The sequence below is a fragment of the Falco punctatus genome, assembly GCF_963210335.1.
Source record: "Falco punctatus genome assembly, contig: scaffold_22, whole genome shotgun sequence".
NCBI classification, from domain to species: domain Eukaryota; kingdom Metazoa; phylum Chordata; class Aves; order Falconiformes; family Falconidae; genus Falco; species Falco punctatus.
The window spans coordinates 2985693-3000023 of NW_027660223.1; the positions used below are offsets into that span (position 1 = coordinate 2985693).

The 14331-nt window shown below is 42.2% G+C and overlaps 1 pseudogene across 1 annotated transcript in view; it reads right to left on the reverse strand.

Annotated features, from left to right (window-relative positions):
- Window positions 1–5179, reverse strand: part of LOC308057560 (ankyrin repeat domain-containing protein 26-like) — a 39042-nt pseudogene extending 33863 nt beyond the window's left edge. Inside the window, exon 1 of the transcript in view lies at window positions 4613–5179. The product of the transcript in view is annotated as an ankyrin repeat domain-containing protein 26-like (transcript). The remainder of the gene's footprint in view (window positions 1–4612) is intronic.
- Between the last annotated feature and the right edge of the window lie 9152 nt (window positions 5180–14331).

The window sequence follows — 14331 nt, forward strand, 5'->3', positions numbered from 1 at the left end:
TGGCCCACCTATATTTCTCAAGTCCTCTGCTTTAGTCATCTTACAGTTTGAGTCCTCTCATGAAAGAAGTGCATGAAATGTTACTAAGAATGGCTCCACAGCATTATTTTCATGTTTACAAAAACGGTTAAAAAGCAAACAGCATTTGATTTCAGTAAACTTGGTGGTCTAGCAGTATAGAAAAACCTTAGAAAGATTAGCGTAATCACCTTTTACCTCCTTTTTACACCGATTTTAAACTTCTCTCAGTAGAATCATACAAAGCACGACAACTACTCAGCAAGGGGATTTACAAGCTCCCAGGAGCTTTTAAAGTTTTGCTTCCAGCTTACTAAACTAAAACTGGATTCGCTTCTTCAGCTATTCTATTGTACTTACACTACAAGCAGGACTGACCGTTTAGTAAAGGAGAAATCCTTCAGATGAGAGTTCTACGCCAACAGCAAAACTTCCCTGCCATTCTACACTCCAGATGCTCAAGAGACAGCGTCGCAAACTACAGGCAGAAGCCCTTCACAACAAACCCTGAACTTTCAGTCACGTTTTAGCTCCTAGGCAAAGCGTAACAGTAAGGTATCAAAAATTAAGACGGGGGGAAAAGTGCTTGGCCAGATCATAGCTTTCTTCTGCTACGTTATCATCCAAGAATGTCCAGGTGTTCAGACAGGTCAGCCCTAAACCACATACACTTTCAGCACTATGCCACAAGAACCCGAACCCAAAGAGATACAAACACATCCAAAGGGCACACGTAACGCAAACAAGGTAACTTCCTTTACAACTTGCCAGCAAGCGCCGTGACAGCTGGTGTTAATTAACAAATACTAAGCACTTCATTGCTATAGCGCGCACCCACACCGTAAGTGCATTCCTAAGGCAGACATCGATAAAAGCTCACTTCAGCCTGTACGTGTTTACAGACAAACATTTAGTCCACCAGGAAGTTACCGGTGTGGCGCTCCCCTGAAACAATCCGTGAGCGCGCTCCGTGTCTGTCTGCAGCTGGAAGCAACACACCAGGTGATCCTTCTTCCGGACTTTCAGAATCCGTCTGTAGAGCATAAAACACGGGCGTGAGCATCGGTACAAATTCTCAACTCATTTCTACGCAAAATGTTCCTGCTAAGCCAACTTGCACAGCATGGAATCACAAAAGCCTTTGATCAGCCCCTTGGAAAGGGCACGTCAAGACACAGTATATTGGAAAATCACAGCAGACTTGTGTGTTTTCAGATCTTAGGCAAAAACCTCACAACTCATCTAAACTAGTCTGTCACGCTGGCAAACTGCACAGCCGCAAGGGAGAATTAACACGGTAACTCGAGCTGTGGGTTGCCAACCCGTAACTGCAGGTCTGGGGGGGACCCAACTTTCGGACTGAACTGGTACCCGATACTCAAATTTGTGCTGACGTTCCCCAGGCACACGTCCTGCAGTGGGGAGCGAACACATTGCTACTCCCAGTTGCAAGGGTTGAACAAAGACAAGCAAGACAAAGCTTACAGAAACCAAGGCTACAAAAAAAAAAAAACCCAAAACAACACAGCAGCATTTTAGCCTTGTATTTTTAAGAAGCGGGTGGGGAAGAGTTCCTTCTTCCTCACAAGAGAAGTCAGAGGGCGTAAGCTACAGACTCTGCCCGCTTTCTTCTAACCCATTCCCACAGACAGGAAGAACTAAAAGGGCAAACACAGCCAGCACGTGTGGTATCTCTGTTGAACATTACTTTCAAAAAGGGCCAAAACGGTAGAAAGGCTCTTTCCCAAAGCAGCTCATCATCTAGGCTGCAGACCCTAAGGGCAACCACTGAACACGTCAGCGGAATAGAGTTGTGTGGTGAAAAAGCAACAATCCCGCCAGCCCCGCTGAGGAGCTCAGACTATTTTAAGCAGCAAGAAACTTCACTGCCGCAATACTGTACCAGAAACCCAACTCCAAGGGCCAGCTGCCATGAGACCCAAATCATTAGCTCGACCTACCTTCACCCCAAGCCTCGCTGAACAGCTAGCACACAGCACAAGTATTTCAAGGGCCCCCAGTTACAAACATACAGCAGAACCAGGAGAAGGGGAAATAAGCCTCAGCCGCGGCAGGGCCCAAGCTCCGAGTGCTTCTGGATCTCGCTCCCCACCCCCGCCCCACTGGGAACCCCGGTGTCCTTCACGGGAAATACCTCAGAATCCCAGGGAGATTCAGCATCTTCCTCTTCCTCTGCTCCCACCGCAGTCAGGGCACCTACAAAGGCAGTAAGAGGTGAGACACTGAGCCCTTCTATTTCACTCTGCTTTTCCCCAGCACCCCTGCACCCAAAAGATGCACAGCGGCTCTGTTGCTGAGGACAAACTAAGGAGTGAGTGTTGAATTCAAGGGTTTCTTCACACCCAGCACACAACATCATGGTACTTCCTTTGGATTGCCACCTCTCCAGCAGAAGATGGCTATGCACAACAGCTGACACAGCTACAAGCAGCACTGAAGACGTGTTTGGGTCACACTCAGGAAAAGGCTCCAGCACGCTGCAGCCCTGTGGCATACAGAGTTTAGGTCACCTGTTCTCCAGTCCACAGCTCCAGAAATTGCCACTGACTACCACCATCCACTGTACAAGAAGTACCATAGAAACACCACCCGACACATCTTCACGCTAAAATCACCAAGAAACAATGCTCCTTTTGTAGCACTACCAGAAAAGACCTTCCTTGACTAGCAGTTTTTACCCTGCACCTTCCCAGAAGGTAGACACCTAAGCATTGCCATTGAAAGGAGGAGAGGCTCACAGCCCAAAATCTCACCCCAAACACACAACTTGTCTCTATCTCAGGGGGCTAACATCCGAATCTCTTCTCTACTAGGCACACGCAAGGCTCAGTCTCAGTAGGTTCCTGGCCAGATTAAACTATCTTCATTTCTCTCTTTTAAGCTAGTCCGTTAGGTAAAACTGATTCAGGATTCGCTCTTGTGGAGACATGCACACAAAAAATGGGAAAGGAGCTAGAGACCAGTGAGGGCACCCGTCCTAGCAGAGGGGAACTGCTGGTTCCAGCCTCAGCTAGGACTACTCACACTGTGCCAAATGCAGGCTTATGGTAAAATGCACCGACAGAAGAGCATGTATAGGCACAACACCTGGAATACAGCAGGTTCTGCCAGGCCCGCTCTGTAGCATTTGATCAGCAGCTACACACGCTCTGGTAACATCTACCACACCACTCTACTCTCTGGAGACAGACAGTGGAAAGTGTGCCTTCTCCTCCTGCTCCAAGACCTGAGGTGAGTACCAGAGTGCTCAGCCCTGACTGACATGGCAATGCTTTCAAGCACACTCAAGCGTGGCACTGGAGAGACTTTCTACGTTTTAAAACTGGACAAGGTGAGGCACTGGAACAGAACAGCTTTCTCTCAGATCGACTCAAATCTTTCCCAGGCTTCAGCCAAGAGCAATCACAACTTTTCAGTCTGACAGTACGGGCCAGAAAGGGGAATACCACTGTCACACCCAAGACTCTCTAATCCTCCTCTTTTTCAACTGTGCATTTTGTTCTGATCGCTTCAGGGAGAACACAGCAACAAAACCAAGAATGACACGTGCTCCATGTAGCATCATTTGGAATCCAAGGCCACAATTTGTTCTTCAGGAACGAACGAAAAGGAACAAAAGCTACTTTCCTCCTTGCCAATGCCCACTAGGGTTCACAGGCAAGGGAAAAACTTACTGTTTCAGAAGTCAATCACCATTTCAGTTCATTTACTGTGCATTAATATTTATAGAGGAAGAACTGGGATCAGTATTCACTAACTCACTTCTCTCACCAGTGTTGTCTTTGGAAGCACTGTGGACTTGATGGCTATCATTACAAATAGAGTTTTTCACACCCTCAACAACTGCAGTTTGTAGCCCTTCACCAGTGTCTTCCTTTTCCTGCTCCTTCTCCTCTTCTTCCTGTTCAGGTGATTTTTCCTAAAAGAGATTGACCAAACAGCTGGAAATAGCAGAAACAAGCACCTTCTTAGCCACCCATTGACAACTTTAAAAATGCTTCTCCTGTGTAAGACAACAGGGAAACTTTGTTGAGCTTTGTTTTACAAGGCCTTCAGTTTTTCCATGGGAATCTCTGAGGAGACAGCAATGACATTAGCCCTAAGTCATTAGCCCTGGCTCTGCAAAGCTCCAGAGAAGCAATTCTTCATGTCAGCCTAACTCTAGCTTTCATTTCAGTTACATTGTTTTGGAACATGCTCCTTTTCCTCTACTTTGCTCCAGGAAAATCACTAACTTCCTGCTCTCAATCTTACTCAAACTTTTTCGTTCCTCATTTTCAGCCATCACACCAGGCATTTTACTAAATGGCAATAAATCTTGACAGATAAAAACTGTACATACAACTGAGAAAAAAATTAATTTATTTCAGAAAAACTATACTGCCTATTTGTTTTCCTGCAAAACCACTGCAACCAATAAAAAAATATTGAAAATACTGCCCAATATTATTCTTATACCTAAGAAACTGCTTTGGTTAGGAGTAAAGGCATTTTCTATTATAAAAAAAGGATGATCAAAAGATGGATATACGTGAAATATCAACAGAAATCCAGTTTACCTTTTCGTTCTTACCTTTATTCCCCTTAGAAAATACCTTTGTGATTGAATCATCCTTATATAACTTACTTTGGTGCCTGAGTGAAATGCTGCTCTTACATTTTCTTCATGCCTATTCAAGCACAAGTGTTCACTTTCTTGTTTCGGTGCTTCACAGACTTTATTATCTACTTCACATTGCTCTTCTTCTGTATCTTCATCATCCACATGTTCAAGACAGACAGAGTTTGGTCTTTGACTTTCAAGCCTTGGGTTTTTTCCTGCTGACAAAGAACTATTATCACTTTCAAAGCCATTACTGAAGCTTGACTTTTTCTCCTTAAGACCACAACTATCTGAGAGAAGCCGAGGTGTCTCTTTTTTCCAGTTTGTCATCTTAGATTCTGCAAAAAGGGAGTCATCATTTCTGTGAAACTTCGCCTGAATCATGCTTTTCTTGTTCCAACTTTCTGGTTTATCTTGCAAATTATTTAGATTTTGACAGACAGTTTGCTTTGGTACTGACTTGCAAGATACTTCATTATTCACCGTCTTCGGAGACATGGCAGTTATGTCAAAACAACAAAAGGAGTTATGTAAATGGCAACAGGCATGTTACCAGATTAATGGAGTAATCTGGGAATGTCTGGAAAAGGAACCAAGTCAAGGATGGGCAGGATGGAGGAAGGACTTGGCCAGGGACAAAGGCTTAGGAGGGGATTAATACCTTCATTTTAACAGCATGACTTATTTTTTCTGAAATGCCTAAGTGCTGTGTTTTCAAAATGCTACTTTTCTCATTTACTATAGGAAAAGAATTGTTTAAAAAACTACTTAGCAAATCTACTTTTATATATTAGTATACTATGCAATCTTTTCCAAATAGCTTACTGTTTTTCCTGAACTGCTGGGAAACATTCATTAACAATGTCAAATTTGGCTTCTGCAGCTTCTGTAAATAAATGATTATTTTCTTTTAGAACACTAACGACAACAACAAATCCTTTGGTCACATCAAACCTTGAACACTAAATGTAATCAGGCTGTCCTTTTGATAGTGGTCAGGTGCTGGCTCCATCCTATACTTCTAACTACAAAAACACTCCTCACATATGCAATTCAGTGAGTATTTCACCCCCAAAATACCATGCAGGCACCCTTCTGAAAATTGTTTCCAAAACTATGGTTACATGCATAGCAGTTTTAAAAATCTGGGTTTAATATTTGTAGTACTTCAGTAAAATTCAGTTATATTTAAGATCGCAGCTTCTGGATGATTACTTGCAATTGTGCACAAGGGAAGTAACTGTTAAGAACCCTAGGTTTAATGCATTAATTAGTCCCTGCAAGTACACTTACCAGAATATCCTGAAATTTCAAAAACATGCCAAAAAATGCATAATTTATATTTAAATCAGTGCAAGAAAATGAAATCATGTTAAAACTAAACATGCTTGCACCTCCAGTATTACAGAGTAGGCTGAACTAGAACACTGGTTCCTCATTGCTGCAGAATCCCAGAGCAACAGAACAGATGTTCCAGACATCACTGCAGAAGTTAATAATTCTTCAGAACACTAGCAAAAAAAGCAGGCCTGAGAGCTTGTAGCTGACAAAAAGAATACTACCTAAGCATTCAAAAAAAAAGAAGAGGGAAAACATGCAGTGTGAGATTACGTGCAAGCACAGAATGCCATCTCAATAGAAGAAAAAACATGACCCATTTGAGTTACTCATCCACTGAGCACTCTTGAGTAACCTGATGAGGAGGAAAGGAGAACTAAGTGATGAAGGATTTCAGTACATCTTCGCTAAAAAGTGCCCTTTATCGGTTAGGATTCTATCTAAAAATTTACAGGAAACATTAACAGTGTTTGGGGAAGAACAGAACAGGTTATATTAGTAACTTATAAACTTAAAATCTGACTCAAATGACCAAGAACAAATAAAACTGTGGTGATTTATCTCGTCGCCTATTGCTCTTTTGCCTCAAACCACAAATCTGCTGCATGATCTGCCACAGCTACAAGGTCTTTTAGGAAAAACTCACAGCAGAAGAAAGGCTGGCAGGTCAGAGAGTGCTTCTAAGGAGAAAACAATATTGGCTAGAACTGTAGTTTCTTTCAATCCCCCAGAAAACTTGCCTTCAGATCACTTATTTCTATAGGACATTTACTGTAAATACACCATACCTTGGGAGTAAAATCGAGTTCTTCCTCAGAAGTATGCCAACTGACATCACTCCCCTCTTTCTCCAAGCTTCTTAAAAAGTAAAGCAAAATGAGTACTGTGTCTCTCCAGTCATTCCTCAGGTATGTGCTGGGTATGTTTAAAGTCTTACCTGATTGAGTCTCCTTGCGACAAGTCATCTATTGCTGTGCAAACACGAATTGACATGTTGAAATTAGATTTGGCATGCTAAAAATTAACCAGCACATACAAACATTTAACCTGGACAACTCTACATGTCATAACAGAATGAAACTTTGGGGAGTCAACTTAACGTAAGACAGCATGAATGAATGCATGCATTTCCAAACAACTGCTTTTTCAAGTCACACTGAATTGACAAAACAAAAAAGACCAGAGTTTTATCTCCTTTGAACTTTTATACCCAAAAGTTTAAGAACTACCTCTAAACTAAAAAAAGCCAGCATAGCATGAATATGCTGTGTTAATAAACAGTTAACAAAATACTGGTGCTTTAGCAAGACAGTAAATAAATGAACTGCTGAAGTACTCCTACTGCACACACAAGCACACACTGTTGACAGAGATTTTACTGGTTTATATACTATACTAGCTGGTGCTCTACCCACTTACAGGTTATCCTGAAAAGGTAAAAAACATCAAAAAGCATAACCAAGATCTAAAGCTTATCCTCACATAGAAGAATCCCCAGCAGTTCTCTACACTGCACCAAAAAGGGTATTCAACAGGCAAAACAGGCGTAACCAGGGCACTCTATACTACGCTCCAAGCTTTCATCCATGTTAAGACAGCAACTTGCACACAGGATCACAGGATAAATCAGGTCACAAGGGACCTCGGCAAGTCTCTCAGCCAACCGCCTCCTCAAAGCAGACTCAGCTCTGAGGTCAGATGAGGCTGCACAGGGCTTTAGCCAGTCTGATCTTGAACCATTCAAGGAGACTGCACAACCTCTCTGTTTTACTGTTCTCACCATGGTGAAGCTGCCCACATTCTGTTAGAAATTCTCTTGTTTCCATTTATGCCTCTTGTACCTTTGCTTCATGTGACACACCACTGGGAGGCACCTGTCTCTGTCTTCTCCATACACGTACTGGAAGCTGCTGCTGCTGGGTCCCCTTCAAAGTCATCTCTTCTCTACACTGAACAAGCCCAGTTCCCCCAGTCTCTCCCCAAAAGGCAAGTAGTCCTGCTCCTGGCAAAGTTTGATGGCCCTCCACTGAACTCGCTCACGGATGAAAGACCACTCTCTCTTGCACTGGGGGCTCAAAATTATACCCAGGGAGCTGGACACAACCCAGGGACTGCCAGGTAGCAGCGTACAATCCCCTTCCTCAGTCCCCTGGCTATGCTGCTCTTCATACAGCCCAGGACACCGTTAACCTTCTCAGCCGGCAGGGCACCCTGCTGGCTCATTCTCAGCTCGCTTTCTGCCAAGACCCTCTGGCTATTCCCAGCAAAGCAGCTCTCCAGCCAGGCAGCTCCAGCACGTGCTGTAGCAAATGGTTGTTCCTTTCCATGTGCAGGACTTGGCATCTGCCCTTGCTGAATTCTGTTAAGACAGGCCTGACAGTCCATTTACCCAGCTTGTCAAGATCCCTCCGAATGGCAGCGTGGCCCAGATGCACATGTTGCAAACTCAACGATAGCGCACTCTAGCACACCACTGATGTACTAAAGAAACCTGAACTCTAGGAATCCAGCCTGAAGAGTGCGAAAACCTCTCAATTACCAACAACTAAGATGAAATAAAAGGCCTCTTCAATTCCCAGGACAGAAAGGAAAAAAACAAATAGAGCCTCCACATCGTATCTATTTCAGCATTCCTCAAGTCCTCGATAATTAGTTCTCGTTAACTATCATCACAAAATGAAGTTGCTTATAAATAGAAGATTGGTGGCCTTCCATAAAGTTGTATGATGACAGCCAAACCTTAGACAAAATGTCTTAGACAAAATCATTAGAAGGAAAAGAAAACAAAGGGCATATCATGTTGAGTAAGTTATCTGAACTTTTGCTTTCCATGGATAGTAACTTTAAGCAATGATCAAAACCAGTTCCCATTCTCCTTTAAAAAGCAAGAGAGAAAGTTTATGAGCTAGTTTTCAGACAGATCTTGATGCCCTACTGTAGAAATGGGATCTAGAAAAGTAGTATCTAGGGATCACTTGTTTCTACTTTAATTGAAGTCCATTTTCATTGTGGAGTAACAGAAGAGCATATATATTTTTTTTAATATTATTTACTATCACTAATGACACAAAGCAATCACTCAATTCAGTAATAAAGGACCCGTGCAAAACACGCAAACAAAAAGTGCCCAAACCCTGCTCTCAAACCTGATTTATAAAACCAAAACCATCAGAATAGAGACCTCTAAGATAATAAACATCACAGGTGTGTTAGTATTTGTACATCACACAACATGTTCCATAGTTGAAATGCTACTGTATAGAATACCTTTCTTTGTTTTTCCTGTTCTTGATGTCTGGCTAGGAGATTGTGGCATTCCTATATCCATTTAGGGAAAGGCGTGTCAAGGACAGACCAAACAAGGGCACCAGAATAAATGTGAATTCCCAGAAATTTGGAAAACCTAACCAGTACATTAACAAAGCTATAGCAATGGGAGAATGTACTGTGACCATCAGCCTACTCTACAGTTACAAGAAGTAGAAGCCAAACCTATCACAACCTACAGAACTCTACTCTTAAGGGACAGTGTCAAACAGTGTAACTTAATTTACTTGCTCCATTGTAGAATACCTATATTCCAATATTTTGAAACACTGAAACAGATTCTTGACAGTTTACTGTACTGTCAACTTTGAATTTCTCTCAGCTTGACTGGTCCTTGCCCAGCACTGACTGCCAATGCAATTCCTTCGTATTTGTAGAGTGTTTTATACATACGGCACACTTAAAATCCCTCTAAGCATCCCAAAAATCTGTAGGTGCCAACAAACTTTGGAGATATGCTAGCCAGTTGTGTCAGATGGTGCCTGAAGCAAACACAGCCCCCTCCTACCTCAGTCTGAAGGTAAAAGCCCTGCATATATTGATTTGACCATGCTGAACTGTTCACATAGAGAAGCTACGCCACCAGCCAGAACGCAGGCATGACAAGCAGTCAGAGTGAATATCCTGTTCCCCCAGGGCTATAGGGCAGGCCACAACTGGGCCAGAACGGGTGCACTGACTGGTGTGAGTGTCATGCATGTGTGCTTGTGTGTGTACGCGTGTCTATGTTGTGGAACAGAAGCTTTAGAATATAAATCACCATGCACCTGCTCTACCCATCCTACTTAGTAAAATTTTATTTTTTATGTCAATGAATGGTGTGGTTGTTATTGCAGCTACCCAACACCAAATGTCTGTGTGACAAGGCCATAACATTTGCCTCAGAGCAACAGGGAGTCCCGCTTATATTGATGTTACCACAAATACATGGAATGGATGTGGCAAGAGGACTCCTATCGAAAATACACATGTAAGAGTTAAAAAAAGGACCTCAAGATTGATTTATATCTCCTGTATCACTTTTTACAAAAATCGAGAAATGAAGAAGCAATGTGAAACACACTGAAGCACTTGTTTCTTTTCCAAGAGCTCTATGATGAAAAACCAATGGTTTCTGTAGGGACTCAGGGAAACGCTGAAGGAACAATACACCAATATGCAGTGTGGCAGCTAAAAAAAGCTGCCACTGAAGACATACTAGAAATCTGAACCTTCGCTTTTAGAAAAAATGCATAATTACTTTTTGCCAAAGAAATTCCAGCTTCAAATCTGAAAAGTCTGTCATTCGATATGCTAGAGGTGGAAGCCATTCATTTGGAGGTTTTTGCAAGTCTGTCTGTAATCAACGAAAAGGTTCATGTTCTGACAAAAAGTAAACACTCAAATAAGCATGAGCCAACCTCTTAAATATACCGACTTGCTCACTAGAAGCGAGTATTTTGAAGAATGTTCAACAAGTGCAAAAGGAATAAGGACTACATTGAAGATCCCAGAAAAACAGGAATGAAGAGCAAGATTAAAACAAAGAATTCAAAGTGGGTATTCCTGCGTTGTCTCAAGATCAGTCTAGCTTCTCCTCTAACAGGGGCTTCAAAGCTTTTACTGCAGCCTATCAAAGGGACTCAGGATGCAGGACCTGTGCTTTGTGTGTGCAAGCAAGAGACTGCAGAATCAATGCCACCAAGTGTTCCCTGCATGCTACTAATCCCTCTCACTCAACAGGCCGGGGTCATTTTCTAGGAGACTGAGCACAAGGAGAAAAAGATTCGTACTACTCAAGAAAAACAAGCCCTACTATAAACAGTCTGAGACCACAGCGCACTCTTTCTCCTCCCAAGTCCTTAACCCACATAAATATGCTCTTCACACTTACTAGGCCTCTTCAAGTGAGGATTTCCCGTAACATTGTTGACTTATGCTAGTAGTATTACTGTTTTCAAGGAACCGAGCAAATTACTTGGTTCAAGAAGCCATATTTCCCTGAGGGTGTGATTCCAAAATGAATATACAACAGTATTATTCTTCAAGCCACATACTTTAACATAACCCAGGCCTGTCAGTCATCACAATGTGGTACCACAGCAATTATCTATGTGCACAGGAGGCAGCCACAGAGTGCTGTTTGGGTAAAAGCAACATTTTCTTGATTAAACTACCTGTACCATGCGCTTTCCAAAAACAAAATAAAAAAAAAAATAAAAACCTCTACATCTTCCTTCAATCTATCAAGAAACTTTACAAATCTCTGACTAGATCAAAGCAACTATTCCAAGTCAAAGGAACAAAGATTGGCTCTAAATTAAACTCCCCTATCTGGGAAAAGTGAATTCGGAAAAAATATCCCATGTTTTGCTCATATTTCATGACATATTTAAAAAAGGAGTAATAAACTGTGTTTGAACACTGTCTGCTGCCCATTTGCCACAAAGTTCTGATGTAACACCCTTAAAAAAACCAGAAAGGATAGAACTTCCCACTGTAGGGCCTGAGAGGTAAAGATCAAACTGTCTTGTACTATATTAAAAGATTAGTTTTCTAAGATTCCTCTAGGGCTATATGAGCTCGTAAGCATAGACTGGATCTTAAAAATTAAGGAGTTGGTTTTTTTAATTTAAAATGAACTCACTGAAGGAGCTAATTTTTTGATAACAAGGCAATTCAATTGTTTTTCTGGATCACAAGTTAATATGGACTTTTTAATGTTTATTTCATAAAATTACTGGAAGTAGAAGTGTTATTTATTTTTACTGGAATCAAACTATGTCCATGAAGATACAGTACACACAGAAGTTGCATTATTGTTTCTAACAAAGTGACTTTTCCAAGACGATTTTTCCTAAGTATGTCTCTACAGCACCTACACAGCAACAATCGTAACTGATGCTGAGAAATAAGACAACTCACTAAAGGCAGCTTAGTGCAGGTGAAACTATTAATATTAAAACACCATCGCACAAACTCAGTGGAAATCAACAAGACATGTACGGCCCTGCTAACTCATCTGTTGCTTCCCAGCTACAGGAAGATGAACAACTACTCAGGACGAACCTACTGCTTTTGCAATTCATTTTCACAATCTGAATGGCCATCTACAGGTACAAGTACACACCCCAAAACCAAAACCACTCTCACCTAGTTCCTTCCCTGTCCCCCTTCTCTCTCTGTATGAAAACCTATACAGATGGGCAATCTGGCAGGCAGAACGCAACAACCCGGTAAGTGGGCCCGTAGCACACAAACCGCAGCTGCCTTCACCCCTGACAAGAAGCACCTCCAACCAGCAACAAATCAGCATATTCACAAAGCTTCTTGCGCTACCCCACCTGATGCCTCCACTAAAGTCAACGGCAAACACAGTGAGCGCTGACAACACAAACCCCCTAAAGGAAAGGCCACAGTGATTTTCCTCATGAGCTCCTGCGTGATTAAAGATCCTACCTCCTCTGTCCACAGCAGGTGCACCCAACGTCAAGCCAGCAGCTCTGGCCCGGTGAGGAATGCCAGGTACTGTGTCGCCTTGTGCACCACCTTCGTCTCTGTCTCCCCAGAATGCGTATTCCACCAGTTGTTTACAAAGACTATATAGGGAAAGAGAAGAAACATATTTGGTAAAAACAACCACATACTTGCTTACACAGTTTAATAGAACAGTTAACAGCCACTTATCCACCCTACACATATTCATAGCCGTATGAATTCGTATACTTGTATGCATTCACTGAGAGTAATACACACAGAACTTACTGCACGACTACTACATACTTCAATATTCACTACAGTCATGTTCACTCTAGAGGTGCATATCCACACCTACGAAGCTATTAGCTCCCGCTCGGCACAGTATTTTCAGCTTAGCTGTTAAGCACACATAACCACCTTAGAGAAGGGATACGCACAGGTACAAAGCTATCCATAAGAGGGGTGAAACTGCTTAAGACTTTAACAAAAGGGATATGTTAGATCTCTGAAACAAAAGGCTGGTAGTTCCTGCTCATTGTAGTGGAAGTCAGTAAGGACAATGGTGCTGGTCTGAGGAGAGGACTGACATGCATTTCAGTTTGCCACGTTCTACCTCTGGGTAACTGTAGGATACAGACATGTTTTAGAGTTTGTATTGGGCAGGTGCAAGCTTAGCGTCAAAACTTAAAATCTACAGACAATTCAGGGCGGAAATTTTCTTCAACATCCAGATTAATACTAGACACAGGGAACGATATGTATCAGAAGACGCCACTGAGCACAGCTTCAGGACAGCTTTCAACACACCATTAAACCGTGCTGCTATTACCGAAAACATTCAAAAGCCACACTGACAACTGACAACCTATTCTAACAATAAAGTCAAAAATTTACCTAGAATATCCATGAATAACAGCATAATCCTCAGCTGTCCATCCATTAGTGTCTTTATGGAAAAGATCAGCACCATATCGAAGAAGAACTTTTATTAAATTAAGCTGTCCACTAGATGCTGCAGTCATAAGTGGGGTTCTGAAACACCAAAAATATGTTATGAAGTAGATCATTTGACACAGACACTGTAATTATTTTTATTCCTATTTGCTCTCAAAAACTACTGTCCTCATTACTGAATGAGCAAAAGAAAACGCAGTTTTCATTAAATATTAACAGCAACCATAAAATGCAAGAGGGAGTCAAAACAACCAAACGTTCAATCTTCAGACAAAGCTTCCACATAGACAACACTCACATACAAACTATGCCACTATGCAGGAGATGTCTTTTCAAACCGAGGCAGTGCTGCTGAGTTAACAGCATGTTTCCTGCCAGAAGGGCCACCACAGACAATGCCTTCTTGTAATCCTCTACGAGGAAAGCACCCACCGAGGTATGACAACAGCCAAGTGCAGATGTTCTTTCACAAGTCACACAGAAATAGCTGCTATGTGGCTCCCTGGGTTGTTTTTTTTTTCAGAGCTCATTCTCAGGCCTCCGATTAATCCAACCTAAAGAATACTGAAGAGACCCATGCAGAGTTTTGACAAACCACTCACCTTTCACAG